The following is an 18,908-nucleotide window of genomic DNA, read 5'->3' as shown; positions in this document are numbered from 1 at the left end:
CACAAGTTAATTAGGTATCAGCTTTATTAACTTATCTCATCTGTGAATTATCATTCCAGCAGTATCATGCATTGTAGAACAACCCTTTTCCAATCCTTTTCATCAGCTGGAAGGCTGCCTTCAGCCCTCCACCTCTGCTCAGGTGGGCTCTGCCCATAGCTGAGACCCTGACACTTCATCCTACGAGGAGTCAGTTGTTTGGGGTGGGGACCATCCCCTCACTACACCCAGCTGCATTTCGCAGGCTCTGTAGACTGTGCCTTCCCCTAGGCTGCATTTACTAAGAGAGTTGCAGCCTCAGTGAAACAAAGAAACGCAATGAACACCTTCACTAAAGGGAAATGCAAAAAGAAGATTTCAGATTGGAGAGACTGAATTTCGCTGTTCTCCATTAGGTAGATAGAAACTGTTGGTGTACCAGCTTGCAGTGCTTTACTCACTCAGCTGAGGTCCTTGCTTTCATGTAATCATGACCTCCCCCAACTTCTGAATAGGGAAATGTTAGGGAGACCATATGTTGCTGCTGTCAACGATCCTTCATGCTTGAGGTAACAGAAATTGTATTCCTTCAGTTTTTTCACTGATGTAGCTTCAAGTTAGTAATACGTCTTCATGTATGAAAAAGCTAATTTAAGTTTGTACACTTGGTGTTAAAAGAGCTCCATGGATTTTTGTTAATTTGTTCTCCATAACTTTTTTCTCATAACCATGATGAGTCTATTTCAGAGATGACGGTAACAGCAACAATACAAATGTGCTTCAGCACACTGAAGAGCGTTGAAATGTTAGTTCTGTCCTTGATGGAAACCGAACAGAGGAACACACTGAGCCCCCTGTACCATCTACATGACAAGAAGTTACAGACAAAACTTAGAGCAACACTGTGGCTGATGGCACCGTTTCGTTCACATCAGCTCTCCACATTAACTAAACACAGCCTTGAAGAAGGGAAGGGGCTTAATTTCTTTGGAGGTCCCCCAGACACACGCAAGAGACTATATGCTCCTTCCATTCAGTCACAGGTCAGCTGTGGAATTACTACCTCATATGCTAAATTCTTGCAATGGTTAAAAATCTGCACCTTATTTTTACTTTGAACTCTGTTGACTTCAGCTTCTAGCCACTAGATCTCATGACACCTCTGTCTGTGAGATTAGAGAGTCTTCTAGTATCAGATAACTTTTCCTTGTTTCGGTAATTACAGACCGTGATCCAGTTACTGCTTAGCTTTCTCTTTGATGAGCTAAATAAACCAAATTTTCCTTCAGTCTTTCATTGAGATCAGATGCTAGGATACAGCTGGTATTGTGTATGTGAAATTCAGACAGTTAAGAACAATGACTGTGAAGATTTCAGCACCCTCCTTCTTTGAATGTATTCTGCTGCTATCTGATACATAATTTTTGTAAATACACGGGTTCTTAAGATACAGAGAGGAAATAGGGAGGAAAACACTCAAGTTTAAAAAGCTAAAAGATTACAACAGTCTCCCAGAGAGAGGAGTTTGAAATGTATATAGCTGTAACCAGATCTACAGCAGCCAGCAGATTAGCCAAAGAATTAGTTCCTTGACAAAACACCATGCTTCAGGAATTCACTTTTTGTTTCAAAAATGTTTCTAGTTGTCCTATTTTTTTCTAAAGAATAATGTTTAATACTGACTATATCCTGTGTATTAACATTTTAGATGATTCACAGTAATGCATTTACAATGTCTTGATATATATCACAGCTTAGTTATTATAGATCAACACGAAAAGCACATTGTATACCAACCATACACTGGTTGCCTCTTTCTTCCTCCTCTTCTTACTCAAGTATAAAGCAATTGTAACTTCACAGAGGTACATTCACCCCACTATGAAATGAGTCACTTAAAATAGCACTTCAGTAAAGCAGTAGAAAGGATAGGAAATCAGAGGAAAGGAAGGAGTCTATAATTCAATTATTGTCCTCAATTACACTCTTCTTAACTGTCTATTAGTCCTACAAATATCAGATTATCATGTTGATATCAAATCATCTCAATTATTTCAGTATTTCTGTTGTATTGTTTTCCTGTCCAAGATATACTACCCATTTTTGTCATCCTCCATAACATTCATCTAACACTATTTTCAAGCGATACATTAAACCTTCTGTTATTAGGTATCTACAGTTTACAGCAGATATTACTGACATTGTTGCAGGATTCTTTCTTGTTCTTGTAAGAGCCAAAACAAAGTAATTTCATCTTCCTGAATTTGAATCCTTTAAAATGTTTACACTTCTTTTTTTTCTTCCAGGATGATTTTTAGCATTTCACTTTCTCATATCACATGAATGAAGGCCTGGTTATTTCACATTTTTTACAGACTGAATATATCGTATATTTCATTATTCATAAAAACACGGAAATAACCACTTTGTTCACCAAAAGACACTGAAATTACGTTACCTAGTTATCTGAAGCCAAAATTACCATGTGCTCCATCCAATATTTTGTTGTTGTTTATATTTAAAGTCAGTGCTCATTATTTTGATAGCTTTATGAGTTTTTCTCCTAAAAACAGTTATGAAGACTTCTTGATCTAGGTACGTGTTAATGGTTGAAACTTCATGACTAAGTATGGAATTCTAGATATGTCTTAAATAAGCTGGTTTTAATAAAATAAAAACCAATCAGCCAACCAACGTCTACATTTGAACTGAGCACAGTTTTCATTTTTAATATCAGCTGCAATTGTTTGGTTTAAAGCTCATTTCTCCTTGTAAAACCCTTTCATTTACTCAGAAATATGGGTATGTTTTAAAGATAGTAATGGGTCCACTGGCCAGACGATAGACCAAGAATAAAAATTTTCTAGGATACACTGCAGCAAGATGAAGCTGCCACCCTAACAGAGGAATGAGAAGTCTCTAAATCTCAGGGTTCTGTAATATGGAAAAACATCTATTGGTGACACTCACGTAGATTAGATTAGTAAAGCAGCTTGGGATGTTCAGATGGAAAGCTCTACAGAAGAGAAGCAGAACTATTACTGAAGTGCTTTCCTACTTGGCTCAAATATGAAGGCTCCATTATTTTAATTTTATTTCTGATGTAATCAAGATCTCTCCTTTTTTTTCAATGAAGAGTCAAGACATTTTTAATCATAAACCTACTTCAGTAATTATTCAGTTACTGATAATGAATTAATTGTTAATTAACAGCTGGAATTTTGAAGTATTACATTAACCAGAAGACCAGAAATACTAGTTTCCATTCTGCTGGAATCCCTGATAGATTATCTCCACAGGAGAAACACTTTAGTATTGAGGCTTATTTTTGCTGCTTTATACCATTTTTTGGTATCTTATAGCACCAGACACAGCACGCAAAAGGATATTCTGGCCCTTTTCTTTTGATTATTGTTTCTGGAATTGAAATAACCACAAAATCAGGTGCTATAAAGAAATCAAGGAAAGCAGCCTGTACAAGTCCTATCTATTCTCAGTCACTAACTTTATGGTAAGAACAGTCACTTCTCCAGCCTGTTGCAAAGAATTGTTGCTTATTGCTCAGTATTTCCTTTTTTTAAAATAGCCCTTTGGGGTGATTCATAAATACCTGAATTCATCATTTGTCTTTTGGAACCAGATTTCTGCTTCAGGGTATTTTAATTCTAACCTGATTCCTCAATGAAAGTATCAACTGATACTTGTAACATTTGTCAAGCTTTGTTTCTATCTAGTGCAAAATGCATATATCTATTAACATGTAATATAACTTTGTTGTTGGGTTTTGTGGTTTTTTTTTTATTTTCAAAGCACTTATTCCCTGATTTGCTTCATTATTCTTTACCTTTTGTACTAATAATGTCAAACAACAAGAGCAGTAAGGGACATGGTTACCTTGTACTTATGTATAGTAGAACTAGTTCATTTTTTGCTGCATTTCCACAGACATATTCCAAAGTTCCTATATTTTTTTCAAAGTCTGAAAATGATCCTCAGAGTCATGCTTTCTGAATAAAATGGCCATTTCCTGAAATTAAATGCATTTCTTTTCCTTTATCAATGACCAGATGGGCTTCTGAGAATACTGTAATTTTGGTATTGAAGATACTTTTTCATACTTTGTATAAAGACAGTTTTATCCAGTGCTTAAGTGTAGCTACTACTGTCTTTAACCTGGACACCACTATTTTAGTTAGAACATTAAAGAAAAGAGCTCTGGCATGTCCTTAGTTTAGACATCAAAATCCTGTCTATCTGTTAGATGGCTCTGTTACCCAGCAACACAAGGTATTGTCTTTGCCATGTGGTACTTATTTCATTTTCTTTCTCCCCTAGAGATGCAAGAAACTTCTACGAATCTATCCTTTTTCCTCCTTTTAAGTTTACCCCTCCTACTTCTACAACTTTATTCTTTTACATTTCAAAAAGTATTCACTCTGCATTTTAACAAATTTGTCTTGACTGAGTAAGGTCTAGTGGGATGCTGTTGTGTCCTGGTAGCCCAACCCAAAGCAACCCTTCATCTTTTTATTTGATCCAAAGGTCTGGAGACTGTTTAAAAGCACTGTATTATATATTCACAATCTGCCCCTCCAACAGTCCAATAACCCTAATAATTTTTTCAGGTCTCTCTATTTTCCAGTGTTTTAAGTGTTCTGAATTATGTGTCCAGTGCCACAATTTTCACCAAACTCAGCATGTCTTCCTCAACACTGGCAATTATAGCTACAACTATTTTATTTATGCACTAACCATATACTGTACCTTTTTTGTCTTTTTTTTTAACTAAGTTTGCAAAGTTGTGTTTCTTCCACTACAAAATAAGCCCTTGTCATCCCCATATACAGTGGTCCTTTAGTTTGAATATGATTTTTGTTTGTATTTCATTCTTCATTCACCATCACCAACTTTTGGAAGACCAATTACCTGCAAGAGCCAACTATGAGTCTACCTCATGTGTCCCAACCTTGAACAAAAGACAGGAAGAAGAAATCTTGGTTCATTTCAGTTACACCGCAGTCCCTACGCCTATGTTATCAAAATGAACAAAAGTAAAATAGCCTTGGTGTTCCAGATTTCCAGGTCAGGAGCTTGCACATAGTTTCTCATGACAGACTTTTCTGTGAATGCAGTTGCCAAGGAGAGAAGCGAAACTCTCTGAAGCTCCCTTGTCCATCCTTGTCAAATGAATCTTTAATATTCCCTAAGGTTGAGACAGTGTTTTTTACAATTAAATTCTGTTGTAAACTTAAAAAAAAAAAAAAAAGACATATTTTTGTTAGTCTGACACTACCCTCCTGAAAAATAACGAAACACAATTGTGATGGGCATGAACTATCCAAAAGGTTCTGCTTGGGTCTTTTGTTTCCCTCTTGTCTGGTGGAAACTGTATCTCCTGCTTTCTCTATAAAGTGAGCTAAGAGGTCCATAATGAAAAAGCTAAAATCTAAATTTGTGGTCACCTCATCTTTTTTGCATATGAATAGGCAGGAAAGAAAAAAAAAAGATGCCAAGGAAGGGAAGAAAAAAGAAATTATTATTGTGGGAAAAGCTACTACCCTTTATAGTTATATTTGAAATAGCAAGCAATAGTATGCTTCAGTCACAAAGCAGCAGTTGACTTCGTATTAGCCATTTCATAACAGCCTGGTAACCATAAAATTCATGGAACTTATCTGGTACATTCCCTACATCAGTGTCTTATGGGATGCTTCCAAATTTGCAACCTCAGCACTTAAAAGAAGATGCCTCCCGATAAAACATAGTAAGTTTTACTTCACAAAAACAAATCACAGTGAATAGATATTTCATCAGAGAGCTGTCTAGAGCCAGCTACAGAAGTGTGCTTGTGCACCTGACTCAGGTACACAATAGGTATTCATAAAATAGTTCAGCATCATTGTAAGCTTTTAGAGGTTAGAAACACATGAAAACAATTACTGAAAATCATTCTCTGCTGTCAGGGACTTGGATTTCCCTTTTTCAAGTGTTCGCTAGCATTGCCATTTGCTTCAAGGAAAATGTGAAATTCTGAATGCCGATCTTCATAGGTTAAAAAAAATAGCTCCTGTGCAAACTATCTTCTCCAGAACCATCAACAACACGGAGCTCACTACAAGTGCGTGGCAGACTGCATGATTGCTTTATGTATTCTAAATACAGATTGAAATGACAGACAATGGCATGGAACCAGACTCCTAGAGTTTATGAAATACCATACTGAGTAAGCATTACACAATTTCAAAATGTTTGATGAAGTACTGAATATGATCAAATTTCAGATTTAGCAGAAAAAATATGCATACACTGTAACAAGGGATATATCATATCAAGATACGTAAATGTATAAAGAAAACATATTTATTAAGAAATTTCAAAATCAGGTAAGTTCAAATAATGAAACACCTTGTATTTTGGTTTTCTGAAATGGGAAACTGAGAATGTAAATAGACAGGAAGGACAATTCAAATTAATTTAATATCCTAGTGTTTCATTGACTTCTTACTATTTTCTTTTTTTGTATGTATTTAAGCCACTTTAAGAACATCCTCTCTGCTTCAATTCCCACAGTCACATAAGAGTACACACTTCTAAAATCCCACCAAAATACCATGCTATCATTTTTTCTTTGCACACTTCGGTCCAGTAAAACGTTCTCAATTTCTCTTTACATTAAGGTCTCCTTTCCCCTTCCTTATAACATGCTTGTGTGTAAAATGTTTCTTTATTTGTAAGCCTTAAAAGCTTTCCTCCAAGTAGCCCTTGTGATACTATGCTCTGCAGGATGAGTATTATGTGCAATTATAATTTCTCCATTCACATCAGTTTTAAAAATCTTTTTTAGAACTTTTTTTTAAAAATAAATATTGGCACTCCTGCTTCATTTTTGTCCTCCTCTTCAGGGATCTAAAAAATGCAGATATTATTTTTGTGGTTTTGGGCTTTACTTCCTTGCCAAATGTTCTCAGCTTATACTTATACTTCCAATGTTTTTTTAAGCTTTCAAGAGGCCCCTTTTCTTGAAACAGAACATGAGGTTCTGTTCACCCCAACCTTTTCTAAATTTGATTTCTCTGGTCAGCATACTGCTTCAGTATCCATTAAAACAATGCCCACTCAGCTGACAGTAACTGACGCTCTTATTCCCACATTCATTTTCAGTCATCTGAAAAATTATTTGAAGTTGGCCCACTTTCAGGCCATTTTCCTCTTTTCATTGGTAAAATGGTTTTGCATGTTATGATTTTGTGTTTGAGGAAAGTAATGGAAAGGATATGGGGATTTCTTGAGAAGCAGCCGCAGTAAGGCTATTAGAGCAAAAAAACCCTTACTCCTAGATATGGAAACACTGTTGCTAAATGTTAACATCCGGATCAAAATAATCCAAAGAGAATATCTTACGTATTCTAAATGCGTTATTTCTAACTCTGCTTTTGTGAAACACCAATGCATAGTTTTAAATACAAGGATAAGTGCTACTGACATGGGAAAATATTACCTTTGCAAAAATAGAATTCTGAATAATAATTATTTTTATCATTCATTTTACGGGTGTTACACATCTGTGTGCCTTTGCATGGTTTCCTTTCTATGCAACGTGCAAACAGATTGTCAATTTAGCCAACTCCTGAATGCCAGCAATGGACTGAATTTCTTGGGAAGAACAGCATCAGGAAGAGGTAGCAGATTTAGACATTACCACCTTAGAAAAGGTAGGCAGAGGCCTTTTTTAGGCTCTCCTTCCAAACTAAATTCCAACAATTACTGTTTTAAGCAGAAGTTTCAGCTGATTTAAGGATTCTAAAAGTGGGAATAAAGCTGATGGTGCCAGCTGGGGCAGCAGCGCATGTGGAGAAGCAGAAGACAAATATATTCTACTGCCATAGAAAGCCATATTAGAGCACAGCCCAACTCAAAACACAGAGGCTGAGGAAACAAATATTGGGGCAAAATCCAAAGTAGAGAAGCTCAATTAGTTCTAGTTAGCAACAGGATTGAAGCCGATTGTGCCTGTTACCTCACAAGGTTTAAGACGATTTTGTGTTGACTTTGGCAACAACGGGATGTCAGACTCAAATCTAGTGAGAAACCTTAACAGAACTGCTGTTTCCATTCTCAATCTACACCTCATGCTTAGAGATTAATCCAAACAGGCGAGTGGTGATCTCAGTACTTACATTCAAACTGCTCTGAGCAATTCTGCCCCAGTACCACATTCAGTGAAATGCAATCAAATTTTTTCAATTAGAACTGCGCAAATTACATTTTCAGTTGAGTGGACAAGCCAAAAAAGACATAAAATTGATATGATCTGAGCAAAAACATAGAACTTTTTTTCAGGATTAAAAATGGAGAGCTTGTTTTTCTGTCAACTGGTTCATTCTGGACCTCCTTAGCAAAAGTAAAGCAATGGAAAGAAAGGCCTTGTAATATACACAAATCCAGGGAGAAGACAGTGTTGATAAATGCTTGTAACTTGAAATCAAAGCTGGACATTTATTCATTAAATAGTTACTTGACAGAAAAATGCAGTTTTATTAAACTTGAAATATTGGTGGATTTGACAGAATTTGTGAGAGTTTTAGCTGAGAAAAGTTGCGGGACTAGATTCAAACACCAGCATGAAAACAAACAAGTTCTCTGTTGCCTAAAGCGAGAAGTTGGGATAGGCACTCAGATTCAGTTCCCTTCTATCTCAAAGGTATGTGAACCCAAATGACACCCTTCCTGACAGTGTTGTCAGCTCCACCTCACCACTGTGCTCTCAATGAGCAGCTCACAGCTGGATGAGTGCTCCTCACTGGTCCAGGATGGACAGTGCATGAGTGAGCTGCCTCAGCTGCCTCAGCTGTGTGCTGCCCCAAGGAAAGGCAGTGGCAAGCAGCTCCTGGCAAGCTCCTACACACGTACGACTGATTAAGCAATAGAAAGAGAAGCTCCCCGACTCCTGCCATGTTTCTGCAGGGATTGCAAGGCAAGCATTGTTCGCTGGTCATAATATGCCAACATACAAGGCAACCTGCTCCCTTCAAACATAGGAAAGAAGTGCAACAAGACTCCTCGGTTTCCAGGTGAGTGTGCTGACCATCCAGTTATCGGAAAGGACTGGAAGAAACTCACATTCTTCTACGTTCTAAAATTGTGTCTTTGGGCGCTTACTTCATCCTCATGTGTATTAGATTTTCCCTTGTACTAAGGATAAGTGACTCAATCACGTTTTAGGACTCAGCAAAAGCAAAAAATGTAGGAATAGTTTGAAGGATAAAGAACGTATGGTATCCATAAGTACGTGATGTGTTCTTTCCCAAGAATAAAGCCAACATAAAATCCTCAGGGTCTTTTTTTTTTCCAGAACTTGCATATCGATATATTTACTCAAAAGTGCAATGCAATAAAAAATGTCTAAAGACTCAAATGTACCATGATGTAAATCCGTAACATTATAATAACTGAAGGCACTATAATTGGTCTTAAGAAAAGTGTAAATACTGAGTTTTGTTAAACATTACCCACTTCCTACCAAATGACAGGTAGAAAGATAGGTTTATGTCCCTCTTTTTCTAGATGTGAAATCAATGTCATAGAGATGATATGTGCAAGCGTCTTGGATTTTAACAGTTTCACGTTTGACTTATTCAGTGCAGAATGCATATGATCTAAGATCTATAAAAGTAATTAGAAGACAACATTTTTTCTATTACAGAGCTTAATTTTTTAAAGTTTCTGTTCCTAATATCTCTTCCTATAAAAGATTGATCATAAACCAGTAATACTTCGTTGTTAACTTCATATACAACAGCCGTTTCATTAATCCTAATATTTGGGAATATAATTGGAGTAATTTCTACTGCTGAAATTTTAGCAATAAATTTAAAATTTATTTTTATAAGCAAAAAGAAATATAGGGATTTATAAAGTGATAGATATTATACATCCACAACACCCTCACCATCCCCAAACTTTCTATATTACAGTTTGTAACAGACAAGCATAATTCTCATGAAATTCAAAATTCTACAGCTGCTACACGCTCAGCTGTGCCTAGAAGTGTTGGGTCTGGAGCACTAGTGACTCCTGGAAGTCAGTTTGCTTGGTGTTGGAATTTAGAGCAGATTCAGGGCTACTCTACGTTATGTCAACTTCTAATGTCCCCAAAGAACAATTACACTGCCTGTGAATTATAGTGAACATACATCAAAATATCTTCATCTTCCTATTATATTGCCATACCAACTGATTCTTTATTAACCCACTTAAGATGATCTTAAGGTGAGTTTCTTTTGCACTGCTGGAGAAGAAAAGGAATTCCAGCACTAGGAAAAACCTAATCCATAGCTCCAGTAGCAACCAAAATTCTACTATACTTTTTATTATTATATATGGAACATTATCTCATATTACTAAGTTTGTGCAAGGAAAGAATAACAATGTTTCTTCTGAGAATTTTAACTTGGAGTGCTTGCAAACTGCCTGCTGTAACTAAATAATCATTTAATTAGTTTGCATTTCATTACACTTACTTTGCTTTAATATTACAGAAAAAGTATCTATGCATTCTATACTTGCTTTAAGGAACATTTTTTTAATGAGATACAGTAATTAAGCACTGAAAAATAAATCCGCACAAAATATAAAAACTGCAGAAATTAACATGTATCAAATGTAAACTGCATATAGAAACTCCATAAATAATTTTTATATTTATTTCAATAACTGGAGCCACATTTACACAATATTTTTAGTATGTGCTTTCTGTATATTCTATGTGTACTTTCACATAGTTAACTATCAGCGTGTTTAATTTGAACAATGTAAAGGTCAAAATGATAGATAAGTACAACTTTCTGGGGAGTCTAATCCTCTACAAAAAATTCTCATGGAAACTAGGAGGAATATTAAGAGTCTACTCAGCTGGCTACCAAAAATGGATTCTGGGGCACACATATAGTCTTCTGATGTCTGCAATAGCTAGGGGAAGAAGTGCTATAGCAGATTTAATATACAGTTCCCTCCTCTTTAGATTTCTAGCCAACTGGAATACTGGAATGCAAACCTGCATGTCATAAATTCAGGCGTACTCACAGGCTTTCCTGTGGTGAACTCTAGGTTCCCAGTATGAAATTACTGCAACACCTGTCAGCATGTAGAGATACTTTCTGTGAATGTGCCTCTGTTTTTATCCACTACAAGCTGCTCCACCACAGAAGGTATTTAGATTTTATGGACTTCTGGGTACTATGCGACTATGAAAAAGTGTGCCAATCCCAGTTGAAGAGGGTTCCCTCATATAGCCTCAATTAATTTATTCTTAACATTTGTTTAATTAAAAAAATATTAATAAAGTGGAATTTACCTCAAGCTTTACAAAGAGGTTTGATATTTCCACTTTTTTTTTAATAGATTACAACAGCCAACTATTCAAATTCTCCAGTTAATCTAGATTCTTACCTTTCTTTTATAGCAGGTAGCAGGTAATTGCTTTAGTAGACAATAAACCCTATTAACTTGTATAGACAGATTACTGCTTGTACTGTGATTGGTTCCATTTCTACTGCCATTAAGTCCAGATTTGATGCATATCACATTCCTTCTAAAGAATACAAGCGTCCTATGTAATAGTCTATCTCTGACAGACTCAATTTTGCAAGATGCATCTCTTCTTTGCAGCTGAGTATCACAACTCCTACTGTTTGGAGTAGAAGCTGAGAGTATTGAGCATCCAGAAAGAGAGCTCAGCATCTTGCAAATTTGGTTTTCTTTCATTGAAAGCCAAGAAAGTCAGATATAAAGAGAAAAAAAAAAAAAGAAAAAAAAAAAGGGAAAATTAAAAGCCAGGAAAAGGAACCATGTTAAAATATGTCTTAGCTCTCTAACATGCAATGCTGTCCAATGCATATTGAAATACTGGAAAATATACAGTGATCCTCAGTTTTGCTTTATTATTATGAAGCTCTTTCATTTTAGAAGTTTTTTGAATGTATACACATTTGTGAGAGAAAATGGTACAAAAGGATCATATAGTAATTAAACTATATGATGCAATCATAAGATTTTAATTCAACGGTTCAAGAGCTTACAGTCATCTTCTAATCTCCTCACTGTGCAAAACCAGAGATAAGTCTGCTAATTGTTATTGTAATTGTTATATGACTGGTTTTGGCTATTATGCGCAAAACAACAACAAAAATAACCAGCCAGTGGACACATCACTATAGAAAGAACCTAGTTTTGTCAGTAAGAGTGTCTATGATGAAATATTTGCTCTTCTTCATTTACATTAAAGGCAATTAATGATGAAACCAAGCTCAAATAAGTCCCCACTCAACTTTTTAGCACAAGGATGGGTTACTTTTAGAGCAGTCTTAGAGAGAAAATCCAACACATGCCATTTGACTGTTGCAAACTAATCCTCACTCTGCTTCTATTTCTTTCTATGAACTGCAATGCAAGGTCCAATAGACAGCCTCAGATGCATCTCAGGTCCAGTACATGCTTTTCAAACTTAATCAAGGGAATATAGAAATGTATATAAAAAGATGAAAGTGTCTTTGCCTTTATACATATTGCAAAAAAAAAAAAAAGGCAGCAAAAAGCTGGGGGGAAAAAAAAGTGAGATGTTTCATAGGGGAAGGTTAAGTCTGATGCTAATGCTTATTTAAAATGGTGACAGTCTGGAGTAGTGAAGCCTTGCTGGGCTGCTTTAATTTCTCCCTGGAATAGCTCTCTCCCAACCTTCAGCAGCACATCAAAGTCTCTGGAGCTCAATTAAAATTGGATTATATTGAAATGCTCTATCTATGGAACTGTGTGCTCACTAACACTTTTCTTTCAGTAATACTCCAGATGACAGTTGCCCATCCCAATTTAAACAGTTGTCATAGAGACCATGAACTAAAGCAGCAGTAACTAACAATACAAAGGAAAGGTAAGTGGTAGGATTTCTGTGAATGAAGGGCTTGGTTTCCAGCCGCAGTGCTCACACTGCAAGCGGCTAAATGCACACAAACTAAAAGGCTGTAATGCTCTCCACACTCCTAAGCAGAAGGGCAAAGCAGGCGAAATAGTAAACATTTTCCTTTTTTTCCTAGTAGCTAGAGAAGTGTTTTACACACCAGCATGTTGTAGCTACCTAAAATGTCCAGAATCAAGCAACACTCCCTAAGAAAAACAGCAGGTAATCCTGGAGTCAAACTACAGTCATTAGTCCACAAATTAACGGAGTCAATAGGTACTTTGTTAATTGCATTAGAAAAAATAAGGTATTAAGTGTTTTTTTCTTTTAAAAAATATTTCATAGGAGATTCTTTAATTATAGATGGTGTACAAATCCTTTGTCTTTATGATAAAAATCTAAAGTGAAGATCTGATACAAATTTGTAAGAAACTCAGAGTCTGAACACATTTAGTTAACATTGGGACATTCAATTTGCCTAATGCTTTCAAATAATTTTATTACTGGTTTTAACTGTTTTATAATCTATAACCATGTAGATTTTTGATGTACTGCACCAAAGCCTGACAATACCACCGGAAAACTCTGGCAGCTTCCAAAAAACCCAAAATAACATAAACAGCTTACGTTTCTGGCAGCACCAGACAGCAATGTATTTAACAGCGTAGAGTGCTAGTAATGATACTATTTTCTCATGTAGATGGCATGTTTCTGGCACTATAAAACTCTTAACCTTTCTTGTAATTGGCTTATTGAGAGTCCCAAGGTTGTTTTTTGTGCCATTGGGCTGATCACCATGGAAATGAACACTTATTGCTGTTTCACTGTACTGCTCTATTTTTCTTCCAAGTCCTCTGCAAGCATCCTCCCTGCTCTCCCGGGAAGGCAGTGTTAGGATTTTGAAGCAGCAACAAGGCAGAGTGCAAAGAGCGCAGGCCAAAGGGGAAGAAAACAAAAATGTGTCAGAAAATCTAAAAACCACACAGATCAGAATTTGTCAAAACAAGGCCTTGGTTTAAACCAACAAGAAGGGCCCCTACAGCTTGGGCCTTGACAAAGCGTGGCCTTTTTTTTTTTACTTTATTATTATTTTTTTTTTTATTTTTAGCCCAGCTGTAGAAAACACCATCTAATGAACCTGTCTGGGGCTGCTGTCCCCATCCTGTCAGGCATGTCAGGAGATGACAAGCACTGGGGACAGGCCGCCGCCAGTCACAGACAGGCCTGCCAGCTGGAGAGTTCAGCCCCAATCTAATCACACCACCAGAAAATAACTTTCACGCTTGCAGCCTGACAGGATGGGCTCAAGGAAAAGAAAAATAAAAAAATAAAAAATAAAAAATTAGGATCAAAACAATGCTTTTTGTTTCAATTACATACCTTTTTTTGGGGGGAGGAAAAAAAGAAAACCATTTTTAAAAGCTACTAGCACTTCATACTGGTTTTCATTAGTGGAATTGTTTCTGTCTTTCCTTTAACAAAAATAAGACCAATAAAAACATTAATGCCAGCAGTTACAGAATAAGTGAAAATGAGACAGTATTTGCGGTACCTGGATATGCTTTTGCTGCGTTTATTGCTATGTATACTCACTCTTTTCCAACATATATATAGACATAAAAATATCTGCAAACATTGGTGGAGCTACACTTCAAAAATGTATGACTAATGGTCTGTGGTTTGATTATTTCAAAGAAGCTGGGTTGACTGAATATTATATCTCTTCATAGCCATCACTCTAGGGTTTGCATTATCATTTGGGCAAAAACTGCCAAAGTACTAATGGTGGGGCTGTTTGTGCTCCTGAAATGGAAATGAATATTCATACCTGAGAATAATAAAAAAAAAGTATTAGAGCCCACAGCCTCAACATAGCTGGTTCTTTCCTGTTAACACACAGATTATGAATAAACAAAAAGGAAAATTTGAACATGTATCTTCAAAGGGGCTATACTGAAAAGGCAGTAGTATACTGGTAGGCATCCTGTCTTTCTTGTTCAAAAATTGCCAACACAGGTCTCCATTCCAGAAATTTAATAATCAAAAATTGCTAACGTAGATCTCTGCTCCAGAAATCTAATAATCAGTAAATCCACAGAAAGAGAGGCTGAAGATTATTATTTAAAAAAACAAAAAAGTAGCTCCCCCAACAAGCATTACAACAAATTATTAGGTCTAGACACAAACAAAATTACTTAAAAATACATATTCAGCTAAAATGAAAGTGCAAAGTGTTAACTAAGTATATCTTACCTACTCCTAAATGTAAATCAAAGTATATTTATCTTCTAGTGTATGTATCTTAATATGTACATCTTAGTAAATAATTTGCTTTATTTGGAAGATAACTGGGATGGAAAATGACTGGTTCATGTAGTACTTAGTAATTATTTTAGGAAGAAATTATGAATGAGTGTAGGTCCATCTAATCCCTATAAAATAATAAAAAATGAAGATTTGTTATTGCATCCTGCCATTCATTCACTCTCTGCTGACATAGATGTCAGAAAGTCTGTTTAAAAGCTTGCTATCTCTATTCATCTTTGTTTCTGGCATGAAATACAGACTATAATAATCTTGTCAAGCCCACATTTAGACACTAATTCATGACCCTCTGCTACAATTTAGAGAAAATTCATATATAACTCTTTTAAAACAAACTATGACCCCAGACAGAAGGGTAATATCTAGATTCAGCTGCCAAATATACGCTGACTAAAGCCACGGCCACCCTGATGTTTCTGTATGGATGAGATGCTCCAAACCGGTAAGACGCATTAATTTTTTTTTTAACCTGAAGACTAATCAGATATATTTTTTTTTCCATTTTGAAATATTAGGTATTCAATTAGCCATCATGTTACTTTCCTGGGAAGAGAGAAGGAATCATCTCTTTCACAATTTAAAGACTACGGCTAGAGCTGTGAAAAAGAAAAAAGAAGTTGAGACTGGATGCAGCCCCCAGTGTCAACACCAGCAAGAAGTGCTGACCCTTGACCTTCCAGCAAAGCCTAAAACTCCCCATCAGGGACCCAGCCGGCAAAACTCATGCAGGAGGATACATAGCGGAGCTGACCATTACTCAAAACCTATCTGTAGACTTGAGAGGACAAACTCAAACTGAAGTGGGTTACTGCATACATACAAATGGAAGTATCTTCTGTGAGCAGTCTAGATACAAATGCACTTCTGCAAGGAACCTAGACACAAACGTAAATATACTTCAACCTACAATCTCCTAACCATCTTTGAAATCTGAAAAATGGGACAGTAGAAGCAAGCGCTGTCACAAAACCTGTTAGTATTTTGATACATAAGCTACCTAGATTGCAAAAATCCTTTAGAGAGCAGGAAGTAAGAAACCTGTTTAGGTTTTTTTTTCTTTTTTTTTTTAGGAATTTTATTTTGATTAATTTGATAAAAAGAATGGAGAAAAAGATGCTTATTATTAGAGAAACAAAGGTATGCCATACTGGTCATGGTGACAGTAAACTAGCTGCCCAGCTCTGCCTGTCAGAGGCATAGATTGGCATGAGGAAGGGCAATGATACTGACAGATTCCTATCTCCTATATTTGGTATTCTCATATGACTAGTTACAGATTGATGCAATGTCTTATTTTTATTCACATACACAGGGATTACCACACATTGACCAAAGAAACGCAGTCAACTCCTGTTGATTTAAGATGAGGAAACATCATCTAATATCACACACCAGTTGGGTCATGAAGTGGTACAGAATAGCACATCCATCTGAAATGCCAGAATTTCTGCTAGACAGAATGTAATTATTAAAATTGTAATTTTCTCTGAACATCAGCATTACCACCTTTGTTAATAATTAAAGGTACTGCATAAATTTAAAAGCCTCCAACTGAAAAAAAAAGCTGTTCTATTTGAAAACAATGGTAATAACAATTTAAAAAAACCCAAACCCACTGATTTGAAAGAGCATTTCTACAGATTTTTTTCTCCCAGACAGTATCTTTCTCAAAACCACCATGTACTATTTTATCATTAGCTTATACACTGCTGCTTTATGGTGGTATTATTTAATTTATTTCATTCATGTTGAAGCAGAGAGCTCTGGCCTCTTGACCCCAATTTTCACTTAAAGAAACAAATTTCTTTTTTGCAAACTAACTCAATTTTTCTCCTGTCAACCTTTAGCCTCACTTTAAAATATTAACCTTTTTCCTATCGTGATAAGCATCCAACTTTCTTCTATCCAAATTTAATGTTAATCACCATATCTTATGATAATGTTATATTCACTTTTAGCTACCTCTCTCAAGCACACAAAAGTAATTTAAATCTATACATCCTCTTGGAATATAGTAGCACTTGAGCATTTTTGTACATGCCAAAACCACACAATCCCCTTTAAAAAGCATTATTTCTTTTGAGTATTTGCTTTTTTTCCATTTTGTACTCTAAAATGTTAGCTAAAAGATGTGTTTCTCCTTTGAAAGCAGAACAGGAAACTGAGACAAGGCTGACTTCCAAAACAGAGAGCAATGCAAAATTACCACAATCACTCGCCTGCCTTTTCTGCCAAAAATCATTAGGCAAAATGAAGATATAGCAGAATTAGGGAGAGGAAGCCTGAACCGGAGGGAATTTTCTCCTACATTTATTTTGATGCTATCCCACCAAATTAATTGAATGAGCTGTATCAGTGTTGCTGACAGAAGAATCCATTTTATATAAATTACTATAAATAATTTAAAACTTTAACACCACAGAAAATAAATAAGAGAAATTTTTACATCATCCCTCTAGAAGCATCATCTAAATAAGATACATTAGCTATTATAAATATTAATGCTGATTTTTGACCTGTTTGCAAAAATGTTGAGTGCTCTAAACAGCTGTTACCTTTGGAAGTTTGAAGTAGAAGCTGGAAGTACTTCAGAGAGTCCAAATTTGTTCTTACACACAGGTGCCCACTATCAGGAACCTATACAGTGACCTTACTTGCTTTTCCCATGGAAGAGTGTTTCACCCATGTATAAGGAACTGCTGAGAAGAAACATCTATTTGCTTCAGGAGGAGGACTAGATATGTACATTCCTCCTTCCTGGTATTAACCACTTATCCTTAAGAGTCCATATCATTCATTTAAAAGATTGCAAAACATAAACAAAACAAGGCCATAATAGTTTGTGAAATACCTCAAGAGAATGAAAACAGTGACCCTCTCTTTGGCCATTTCAATCTTCCAATGCAACTGTACAACATTGACATGAGTCTCCTGCATATTTACCATGGAGAATAAGGTAGTCAAGCTGTATGTAAAAAAAAACTAGTGAGAGCACTATTCTTGGAAAAGCTTTTTAAAAATCAGTTGGTTGCTGTTGGAACAGCTTTCTCTACCAGCAGGAAAACTTTGGGTATTGTTAATATTTATGAAAAAACATAAAATTTTTACAATGGAAAATGTCAACTAGTTCTATAAAAACCGAAACACTTGAAATACTTTTTGTCATTTTATAGTGGAATGAATCAACAAATATGACTTTTCAAACTTATTATTAAAAACTTAGAATATGGGAAGATTCAGTCTGGTCCTGCTGGGATCTTTATTTACGACACTGAGCAAAATACTCCTAAAAAGACTCCAATTTTTCATAAGCTTACACCAAATAACACCAGGAAGCAACATTTTCCTACCTCAGTACAGACAAACTAAACAGATCCCAACCGAAGAGTAAAACAACCCAAGACCTATTTTACATGAAAGCATCACTTCATGTAAAGAAAACCTGCTTATGGGTAGGTAATTGCTGTCCCAGGTGTGTCGGGCTCTGACAATAATGAGCTCGTTTGTCCACTAGAGGGCAAGGAGGTGGAAAATTAAAATATTGAACTGAACGTCACATATTGCAACAAATATTTCAAGCAAAACTCCTGATAGTGTAAACAATAACGTAATAGGAACACAATTAAAGTTAGCTGGAACTTGTGCTCATTAA

At 35.9% G+C, this 18,908-nt stretch overlaps 1 protein-coding gene across 4 annotated transcripts in view; it reads right to left on the bottom strand.

The window, feature by feature from the left end:
* Positions 1 to 18,908, bottom strand: part of NBEA (neurobeachin) — a 519,980-nt gene that overhangs the window by 109,339 nt on the left and 391,733 nt on the right. The gene's annotated exons all lie outside the window — the stretch shown is intronic.

This window comes from Gymnogyps californianus, chromosome 1 (assembly GCF_018139145.2).
Source record: "Gymnogyps californianus isolate 813 chromosome 1, ASM1813914v2, whole genome shotgun sequence".
In the NCBI taxonomy this organism is placed as follows: Eukaryota; Metazoa; Chordata; class Aves; order Accipitriformes; family Cathartidae; genus Gymnogyps; species Gymnogyps californianus.
Note: the sequence above shows the minus strand (reverse complement) of the source record. Positions and strands in the feature narration are given on the sequence as shown.